The following is an 11261-nucleotide window of genomic DNA, read 5'->3' on the forward strand; positions in this document are numbered from 1 at the left end:
GATGATGCAAAAGGGTGTCTTAATCCTGGAAAATGCCGCTTGGCACGAAGGAAGGTGGTTCTCTTGGGACATGTTATCTCAGAAGAAGGCAAACAGATGGATCCTCAGAAGGTGCAGGCAATTGTGGCCCTCCCACCACCTATCAATGTAAGGGAGGTAAGGAGGATTTTGGGTAAAACAAAGTATTACCAACGCTTTGTTGACATGTTCTCTAAGAAGATGTATCCTATAAATCTGTTGACAAAGAAGAATGTTTCTTTCCAATGGGGGCCCGATCAAATTCAATCTTTTTTGTTTGCTCAAGGAATACATAAATCAAAGTCCAATTGTGCAGCCTCCTAGGTGGGGGGAGGACTTCTATGTGAACCCAAGTGTCTCATCATATTCAGTGGGTGGTGGGTGCTATACTCTTACAAAAGGGAGAGCAAGGGCGTATGCAACCAGTGTATTACGCAAGCCGACAACTCACTGATGCCCGAGGAGAGGTATGGTGAAATGGAGAAAGGTGGTTTGTCTCTTGTTTTTGCAGTAAAGAAGTTCAGGTCATACTTGTTACCTCGCCCTTTTTTCTTTCTCACATCTCAACCTTCTTTACAATTCTTGGTCTGCAAACCCAATCCTGCAGGAGGAAAGTTTACAAAGTGGATTTGTGAGCTTCAAGAATTCTCTTTCACTTTTATTACAGAAAACACCACTAGGGCCTCTCTTGCAGATTTGCTTATAAAAGGAAGGAAGAGGAAGAAGGAACATGAACAAAGGAAGAAGTACATGAAGATTTGGAGACACCACCAACTGCTTTCACTATGCATTTTGATGGAGCCTTTAGCCCTTCCAGGCAATGTGGGGCTGGGGAGATAGTTTTATTTAATCCAGAAAGAAAAGAGGTATGGGCCAAGGGTAGGGAATTTCCAAAGGCTATATCAAATTATGTGGCTGAGTACAATGCATTAATTTGGGGATTAGAAGATTGCATAAAAGATGGAATTAAAGAGGTAGAGATTAAAGGGGATTCGCAATTGGTCATCTGACAAATGAAAGGAGAATATAAGGCAAGGAGTCCTAATCTCCAAGAATTGTATAAAAGGGCAATGGAGTTAAAAGAAGCTTTTGAGTTTTGTAAATTTGTGCATGTTACAGGAAGGATAATCAAAAGGCTGATGAATTGGCTACTAAAACTTTGGCTTCTTTCAAAGTAGCTATTCTTGCATTAATGGATACAAGTTGGCCTGAGCTCCAAGATGTTCAACACTATTTAGATACAGGATACTTCCCTCTTGGATTGAATCCTCAACAGAAGCAAAGGCTTACAAGGAAAGCTCATCCTTACACAATTCTAGGGGATGTCAAGTAAGGTAAGGATAAGATTCTTAGGAGGGTAGTGAGCCTAGAAGAATCTAAAAGGATTATAGAATTATGTCATGAATGTTCAGGTCACTTTGCCTCAGCCAGCACAACTCGGAGGATCCTTAACATAGGTTATTATTGGCCTCGACTCAGCAAAGATGTCTATGAGTGGTGTAGAAGCTGTGAAGTATGCCAGGCATATGGGCATAAGCGATTGGTCCAAAGGAGATCAAGCAAATGAGCTTGGAGATACAGAATTCAATAATGTGCTAGAAGAGCTCATCCCACTAGTTGAGAATAAGTGGTGAGTTAAATTAGAGAAGCATTTGTTAAGGCCATATATACAAAGAGATTAAAATTTTCTTTCTTGTAGGTTTTGAAGGTCAGTAGCTCATGCATTCCAAGGACCACCCAAGTCATCATTTGGCTATGATGACTTGCTACGTTTAAAGAGGGATTGCAATTATGACTTCTTTCATGGAAGCCGATTTCTAGGTCAAGGTAATGAAACTAAAAGTTGTTTTGTTTTCAAGATGTCTCCTAAAGGACCAGCCTCAGGTGTTGAACTCGTTGGATAGAATGAGGCGTTCAAGGAATGGTGATTTAAGAAGAGCTTGGATCCAATTTGACCACACTAGATGCATCTTGGATTGGGTAACAATGGCTTGTCATGTTTATGATCCAAGGTAGTAACAATGGCTTGTCATGTTTATGATCCAAGGTAGTAACAATGGCTTGTCGCTAGTAATAATGGCTTTGGAAAAAAGTAGTTCTTTTTTGTTATTACCTCTTTTAGCATATTGACTTTTAGTTGCAACCTGCAGGAGGTTCTAGCTATTGCAACTTGCGAGATGAAAGAGGAGGACAAGACCTCCCAAGTATTGTTTTGGGAGTGCATAAATAATGTCATGGTGACACATGGATTTGAAAAGGCAAACTTCTTTGGTTTCATGGCAAATGAAGCCCAAGCGAATTGGAATGCCATTAGAGAAGTCTACAATGAAGGACAAGAAATGAAAGGTCGGGAATGGTCAGGTTTATTTCATTAGGCAGCACAAAGCCGAAATATATATACCACAAAGTATTTTATAAAGCCCTTCCAAGGTGTGCATAAGACCATGTGCAAGAAGTGGTGGACAGAGTCAACAAAAAGGCTGCACTAGCTCAAGGGCGACTTATCCGATAATGGTGGCAAGTGGAAATGTAACAAATTCAGATATACCTTCCATGGACCTTTGGCTAAGTTGGTGGGAAGTGTTCATTGCACATTGGGGCAATGTAATGATTTCGGTATGTAAAAGAATCATTGTCTTTAATGATGTTTCTAATATGTCTCTAACTATTGCATAGGTGGAGAAGAGTGGTGATTAGTCATGTATACCACAAACAAACTTGTCAGAGTCTAAACATGGAAGCTGGTTAATCGGGAGGGTTTTAAACAAAAAATAACACTCTACAATGCATGTGTATCAAACATGACTAATGCTTTATTACAAAGTGCAAAGAAAAATTCATACATGATGGGCAAGCATATCGGAGCAGGTCCAAGTGTTGAAAAACTAATTGAAAAACTAATTGAGAGGGATACTGTGCATACTCCAAGCCCAGCACAAGTTCTGAGGACAGTAAAGAGTACCACTTTAGGTACACCCATGTACAAGGCCCTAACTCCTTTGGTGGGTGATCGAGAATCAGCCCGACACAAGAGACGACAATATAATGTAATTGATGTGGATGATGATGCTAGTCATAGACTTGAGTACAATGTGCACGTGAGAGATATGAAGTCTATTGGACATTGCAGGAAAAAACAATTGATGGATGAAGATGTGGACACAAGAAATGAATTGAGTGACAAAATCATAATGGAAGCACCCATACACAAGACATTTTGGGCAATTAGGAGAACTCCAAAGGGCATCAAAGTAAAGTGTTTGGGTTATATAGGTAGTAGTAAATGTGGTCGCATGATTGTAGGATGGGCAAACGGAGTACTTGTACCATCATTTTTTTCAACAAGGTCTTATGCTGGGGAAGACTAGTCAAATGATGTGGTTTTGCAATAATGACATCATGCATACATGGGCTATGGACAAGAACATTCACCATCCCCCACACAATGTGTCTACTATATAGCCAGAGGCACAAATCTGACAGTTGAGGAGGTAGACGCAAAGGTGCTTGTTGCAGGCTACAACTTACAGAGTAAGACATTGGGAAAGGAGCAACAAACTCCATTAAGCTCAAGTCAACCAGAAGTGCCTAGAGGAGAGACAAACATATTTAGAAATGATATGTCATGATCACACAAGATATAGAATACGCATTTCAGAAGAAGCTGCAAAAAGGATCAAGAAAGCACTAGATATAAATGCACAAGTTACACAAGTGCAGGTGTTTCAATTCTCCAAACATGAGGCTTTCACCATTGAGACGTTTGGAGAAGGTTCTCATGTGGGAAGTTATGATGTGCATATCAAAATGCATGTATCATGCTCATGTCCAGATTTTTTGGGAGGGAGTTGATTAAACCCAAAAAATGGATCAAAGGGCATGGGTGCAACACCATTGGCAACATCTTTGTGGAACCCCATGGAGTTATATAAGCTAGTGAAGCTTGAGTTAGTGGTATTATTTGATGATGATGATGATGGGGGCACCATGGCAAAAGGGTGTGGTAGATCCTTCTTGCTCATGGTGCTGCATGTGGGCAAGGGCTCCCCTCTGATGGACTCAATCTTTCTATGCTTGTGAAGAAAAAGGGATAATGGTTCCAAGTAGTACCCCAGCTTGCTCATTGCCCGACACAACATTAGAAACTCTCAAGCACAACATTAGAAGAGGATTATGCATAGCCTCTAGAGAAGGAACATAATGCTTGATTTGCCATCAAAGAAACTATACTTAGTTTCAAGAGCCATGGGAGGGAGTTTCACAATAAAAGAGAGCAAAACTTATATAAGTTGATACTTAATATAGTTAAAAGAATATGATATACTAAGACGACAACTTTCTAAACTTCTAAATCCACCCTAGGATATAATATTTTTATTTTTGACATGCATGGGGTGTGTGTGTGTGTGTGTGTTTTGGTTGAACTTAGGTTTTTTGGGTTTGTACATAAATTGGGTTTTAACATGCATGGTGTGTGTGTGTGTGTGTGTTTTGTTTCATAAATTGACTAAATAACAATCACCTTTTATCTTTGTAATTAATCAAAGATATGAAAAGCATTTCTTAGACTGCCTTGTCAGCATTAAGCACTTGATCATGATCATGATCAGGAATCATAATTGCATGATTATATCTCTAACATCATTAAACGTACCCCAAATCTGAATTAAATTACATACGACTAACATCATTAAACGTAGCCCAAATCTGAATTACTGCTTCATGAGCTTTTTTTCTTCATTACATCCGTTAACAGCATATATAAGGATGCCTACCGAAACCTTCAATTTACAAGAAATCTTCAATTTACAATTAAGTTTATTATATCACCACTTAATTTAATTCAAGGTGTAGGAAAAACCACCATTTACAAGATTGAATAACAACTTTCCGGGGAAAAACCTCCAAAAAAAAAAGCTTTAAAGAAAATAAAAAAAATAGCTAGCAATTTAAAAACCTAGAAAAAAAAAACACCTATTTATTTCGAAGATTTAATAACAACTTCCCGGGGAAAAACCTCCAAAAAAAAACTTTAAAGAAAATTAAAAAAAATAGCTAGCAATTTAAAAACCTCCAAAATAAGCTTTAAAGAAAAAAATTTTAAAAAAAAGCTAGCAATTTGTTCATTGCATTGATGAAATTTAAGCATTGCATTTCATTTTTGATGAATTATAAGCATTAAAAAAAGCTAGAAATCTTGCTCATATAACATTGATAAAATCTCAGCATACAATTAAAAAAGGAAAAAGGGGGAAATAAGGAAATAAGCAAACATTTTAAAAAATAAAAAATAAAAAAAATGAAATATAAGTATACTTAGCAATTTACTGGAAACGAGCAACTTAACAAAAAGGGAGGCTTTTTGAGCCTTTGTTGTTTGTTTTGGCATCTATACAAGTGAGCAGATATAGGTGGTGGTGGTGGTGATGTGTGTGTGTGTGGGGGGGGGGGGATTTGGGGGGCATTTTTTGCACAAACTAAAAGCTAAGGCTTTATTAAAGCCTTCATTAAATAAGCTCCATATAGCCTAACCAGTCTCCTAATTGAGTTGATTAAACTCAAAATATGGATCAAAGGGCATGGGTGCAGCACCATTGGCAACATCTTTGTAGAACCCCATGGAGTTATATAAGCCAGGGAAGCTTGAATTAGTGGCATTATTATTTGATGATGATGATGATGATGGGGGCAGCATGGCAAAAGGGTGTGGTAGATCCTTCTTGTTCATGGTGCTGCATGTGGGCAAGGGCTCCCCCCTGATGGACCCTCTGTGGTCACCTTCAATCTCTCTGTACTTGTGAAGAAAGAGGGAGAGTGGCTCCAAGTAGTCGTCGAACCCCAGCTTGCTCATCGCCCATAGAAGATCCTCGGCCGTGATCGTCTTCCTCTGCTCCCTCTGGCACCTGTCATTTGCCTCACTTGTTATGAAGCTTATGAACTCTGACACACATTCTTGTATGGTCTCCTTGGCATCATCTGCAATCTTGGCATGTGATGGTAGCACCCTCCTCATCACCCTTATCACATTGGCTATCGGCATCAGCCGGTCCTGCTCGCGCACATTGCTGTTGCTCATGCCCATGGCATTGCACATGCCCATGCTGCCGTCGATCCTCCTCGGCAGCGGCGGCGGCGGCGCCGCCCCGGGATCCCCACCCCCACCAGCATCTGCTGCAGCAGCACTCTGTTGATAATCATGCCTCTTGGTGGATGAGCTGCCTGGTTCTGCCATCAAGCCTGCATGAAGTGAAAATCAATGTCATTGGGCATTGCTAAATCATGCACTGCAGAGACATGAGCAAAATGGAAAAATATTTGATCACAACACAATATAAAATGGGATTCCTAATCTTTCAAACAAGTGAGCATGCATTGATTTGTAAATGTGAGCTATTGCAACCTTCTGATCATTTGATTAAACTGAGCAAAACCACCAGAAACACCATAATTAGGGCTTCTTAATCATGCCAAAACAGGCTATACAAAAAAACATGGAAAAAAAGCATACAAATTTGGAAGGGGTCTGTGAAAAAAGCATACAAATTGGGGTAATTCTACACCATCCAAATGGTGTAGGATTAGGAAAGAGAAATTGGGTTTTCCACAAAACCACGGGTTACAAGGCAAAGCTAAATAATGAAGGATTAATGAATGGAATTAGCGTTAATGACTGGTAATTAAAGCACCATTAAGAAGGGAAAAAAAGCCCATCTAGCAGATAGATGCGCAAACCTTGGCAATTGAAGAGAGAGGAGGTAAGAAATCAAGAGGTGATAAAAAGGGTGCAAAATGGGGGCATTTTAAAACACCCCCTCGAATGCATGGTTAATGTTGGAGTTTATGAGACAGTTCAATTATTTTTTGGTTGATCTTGGTTTTTTTAAAAAAAAACCTAAGGTTTGGGTGCCAACTAAAAATCGTCTCCACATGTTTTACACGTAGCCAAAACTCCTCCCATTAGACAGGATCCTCTCCTCCTACCGCATCACATTTCAATAACTTTCCTTAATAATAATAATAATATCCCTACACAAATTGCTTTTCAATAATAAAGACCATTTTAGGCTAATTTCTCTTAATCCTACACTCCTATAGTTAGATATATCATCTAAATAGCATTCATTTATACATACAAATTTAAGCCTTAATTCTATCATGAAGGATACACTCCATGCCATTAGAGAAAGCTCTACACACAACTCTCAAGAACTCATTCAACCTATCAACCATCCCATCCCCATTGAATCCATTCTCATCGCCTTCATTTGTTCGTCCCCATTATTATTAGCAAAAGCACCATTACCCTACCACTCTCAGAGGCAGTTCATTCAACGATTTTGTGTCTACACAAATTCACGACATGTTAATACACCACCATCACCTAAAACTCTTAGCATCATGCCCAAATGTCTATCTTCGAAGCCATTCAATGATTTAGTATGATTGCTATGCTAACTCACAGTGTGTAATACACCACCCTGAGTTAATCCTCTCTCAACATCATGTGAATGTGTCTCTCATGTACCCATTGGTAGAGGCGCTTTGTGGATATCCATTAGTAGACACTTTCTTAATTCTTTAGTTAAATCTTGGCGTGCGCCTTTAAGAAAGAAAATTGTGCAATGTGTTCTTAATGTATAGTGTGTCTCTTGTTGGTAAGTGCATTGCATGTTTTACTGCTTCACAATAAACTCATTGTGCCTGGAGAGCTCTTGGGATGGTGCTATAGTATCTTCTACTAATGTTTTCTTCTTTTTTATCCATTAAGAGTGTCTTGTCTGAAGCCCCTTTTCACATGTACAACCATAACGACCCATTATACCACATACATCTTATCACCCATTTCCTCATTTATGGGCCCTCTTCAATAAGTTGTGTAACTTTTGTACACTCTCTTCTCATTGGGAATCTCGCCCATGTGAAAGTAAATTGCTTGACTTGTTCACATGTACATAAACACGTGAAAAGCTTGGCTTGATTAAAGGAAATTGGTTGCATGTGGTTTGTGTACATGTAAGGACTATGTCAAATCATAAACTTCAATGTTTGCATACAACCTTAGGGCCCACTATGGCTTCAACTTTCAAACTTCTACTTATGCTCTTAAAGTGGCTAGAGCTGGCTTCTTCTTCTAGTTGTGTCAAAGTATTTGTTATGATACTTTTGTACTCTAGGCAACAAGTATTAAATTGCCTTTAATTCACGTCATACATATGCCTTTTAACAAAATTCAAGTGTCATGCACAAAATATTCAATACTTTTATGAATTTAATCATGTTCTATCTTTGTAAGTAAATTTTTTCTATTCTTGTTATTGGTCCATGAGTAAAAATATGTTGAAGTGTATCAAGAGATGAACGATTGATTTTTGGGTTTAGTAGCAATTATTTTTTTCATGCTTGGTGTATTTGAATGAGTTTGGAGCTTTGAAGATTTTGCAAAGGTAAAAGATAGAACCTAACTGTTTAATGAGGTTTTAGGGTATCATATTTGACTTTGTTTGTATGTTTTGCATTTGCATATGTGTTTTGCATCCCCACATGCAAGAATGTTAGTATGAAATGGTGAGTTGTTAGCTTATAGGTTGATAATATTAGCATGCTAATATAGATTGATAGGATAAATTATAGTAGTAGTAAGGGTAGGTTAATATATATTATAGTGTACAAGTAAGGGTAGGTTAATAATATATGCAGGCTAATACTAGTGTAGGCATTCTATTAGGTTAATAGTAGTAAAGGTTGATAAAATATGTAGGTTGACAAGCGTAAATGGGAATTATTATGCTTTAGGTTGTGTAGGGTAGGTTGTAGGTTTGTATTTCCATTAAAGGTTAACCATAGTAGAAGCAATCCAATTTTATGTATCAAGATTTATTACTAAAGTATTAGAAGGGGTATATTGCTACGGGGGAGGATGATGGTTTGTAATACCTTGGGTAGGTTACATAGGTTGGGCATAAATAGGATTGGTTGTAGATTTGTAAGGTAGGGATGATATAACAATGTAAGGGTTTAGGTAGTTAGGTAGTAACACTAATAGAATAGAGTATGAATAGTAATTACAATGTAAGGGGTTAGGTAGTTAGGTAGTAACAATAGTAGAATAGAGTATGAATAGTAACTACACTAGAATATTAGCATAACTAATAATAGAATGGAGTATGAATAGTAACTACACTAGAATATTAGCATAACTACTAACAGAATGGAGTATGAATAGTAACTACACTAGAATAGTAGCATAACTATAGTATAGTTGGTAATGCAAATAACGGTTTATAGAGTTAAAATAAATGCAACCAAAAAAATAAAAAAAACTGAGCCTAAATTTTAGGGTGGATATAATCATAGTATATATATGAGAAGCATTTTTTAAAAGAGAAAACAAGTTATAAATAATAAATTAGAAATAAAAAATAATATAATATAAATAATACATAGTAACCAATTAATTTTATCAATTATATAGATTATATGACACTTTAAATAAAAAATATACTTAAACATTTTTATATTAAAATATTAAACTAATGTATACTAATAAAGTGATTAAATTACTACATAGATTACACACAAACACACAAAAAGTACAAGAAGATTAACTCAAATTGTGGGGTAAATCAACATAGATTATAACTAAAAATATATATAAGAGAACAAATTTTAAGATTAAAAAGTTATGGGGTAAATCATCATACATAATAATATTATAAAAATCTAAGTGAACAAAATCTAAGATTAATAACCTCGTTTCTATTCAACAAAATTTAGATAAAGACCACATCTTTCATGCCATTAGCATGTCCACTAGCAGGGTTCTAGATGAAAACTTGCATGTGAAAATTTGAGCGTCTTAGAATATTACATAAAGTTGTTAATCCCATACTTACATAATACAAAAATGGAGACATTTTAACTTTCTTCACATGACATAAGGTATACATGTTTTATTTTAAATAATAATAAAGAAAAAGACACAAGAAAATTATTTTATACTAAAGATCAATCTTCTTAACACATAATTTTTGGTAGTTTCGTTGATGCAATTACTTTTTTATGGCTATGCCTTTTTTTAAAAATAGCTAAGCTATTGATTTTCTAGATTACCAAAGTCCACATCTCATGATTACAAAGGTGATTGGTTGAGGTTATCAAGGAAATCTATGTTTTTGAGGTTCGACATCTCATGGGGTACATGCAATAGAAAATGATTTGAATCTTTTTCTTTAACTTAACATGTTAAGGAAATCTATGTTTTTGAGGTTCGACATCTCATGGGGTACATGCAATAGAAAATGATTTGAATCTTTTTCTTTAACTTAACATGTTTTATTTTAAACAATAATAAAGAAAAAGACGCAAACAAATTATTTATACTAAAAATCAATCTTCGTAATACATGATTTTTGGTAGTATCATTGATGCAATTACTCTTTTTATGGCTGTCATTTTTAAAAATAGCTAAGCTATTGATTATTGAGATTGTTTATAGATTACCAAAGTCCACATCTAATGATTAACAAAGGTGATTGGTCAGGGTTCTCAAGGATATCTATGTTCTTGAGGTTCCACATCTCATGGGGGGGGTACATGCAATAGAAAATGGCTTGAATCATTTGTTTTCACTTAACATGATGACATGTTTATTTTATTATTTATATTGTGAAGAAATATAAAATACATATATCATCTTAAGGTTTTTAGAAAATTTCCAAATTCTTATTGTGGTTAATGGCATTTAATAGCGTACATTGCTCACTTAAAGCTTGAGAAGGGGTTTAAGTCTCGAATAACATAATTCTTAAAATGAAAACTGTAAAGTGTGTAAACATTAAATATCAACACATGAAATCAAGCACATATTAATCTCAATTATCGTTAACATATACCTAGAGTTTGGTGTTACAGTGTCCAAGTATGCATTTCTTCGTGATGCCACATATGAGTAGCCAGTGAATGTGCTTGAGCTTCTAAAAGGCCTAGGAGAAGCTAGAAATTCATAGGCCCTGGTTGAGGCATCCATTGATCATATACAAACTCCATGTGATCATAACTTCTGGATGGCATTATGTCTACCCAAGAGAGTACAAACAAAAGATGTAAGGCAAGGGATCAAAAAGTAGGAGGTTGAGTTACAATGTAATGTGGTGGTGGCCATGGGTTCATGGACATGTTCATATGATGGGCTTTGGCACCTAGGCTTACGGGCATGGACATAATAATTGAGAGTGAAATGAGCC

General features: G+C 36.5%; 1 pseudogene across 2 annotated transcripts; it reads right to left on the minus strand.

The window, feature by feature from the left end:
* Positions 1 to 5480: 5480 nt before the first annotated feature.
* LOC147620813 (nuclear transcription factor Y subunit B-2 pseudogene) lies at positions 5481 to 6910 on the minus strand (annotated as a pseudogene). Of its 2 annotated transcripts, none has more exons than XR_015270059.1 (2): positions 6751 to 6910; positions 5481 to 6255 (listed from the first exon to the last, which is right to left on the minus strand). The product of XR_015270059.1 is annotated as a nuclear transcription factor Y subunit B-2 pseudogene, transcript variant X1 (transcript). The 2 variants fall into 2 exon arrangements; XR_015270060.1 differs by lacking the exon at positions 6751 to 6910 and adding an exon at positions 6527 to 6698.
* Positions 6911 to 11261: the final 4351 nt, after the last annotated feature.

The sequence above is a fragment of the Cibotium barometz genome, chromosome 31, assembly GCF_041138505.1.
Source record: "Cibotium barometz isolate CiBa-2024 chromosome 31, ASM4113850v1, whole genome shotgun sequence".
NCBI classification, from domain to species: domain Eukaryota; kingdom Viridiplantae; phylum Streptophyta; class Polypodiopsida; order Cyatheales; family Cibotiaceae; genus Cibotium; species Cibotium barometz.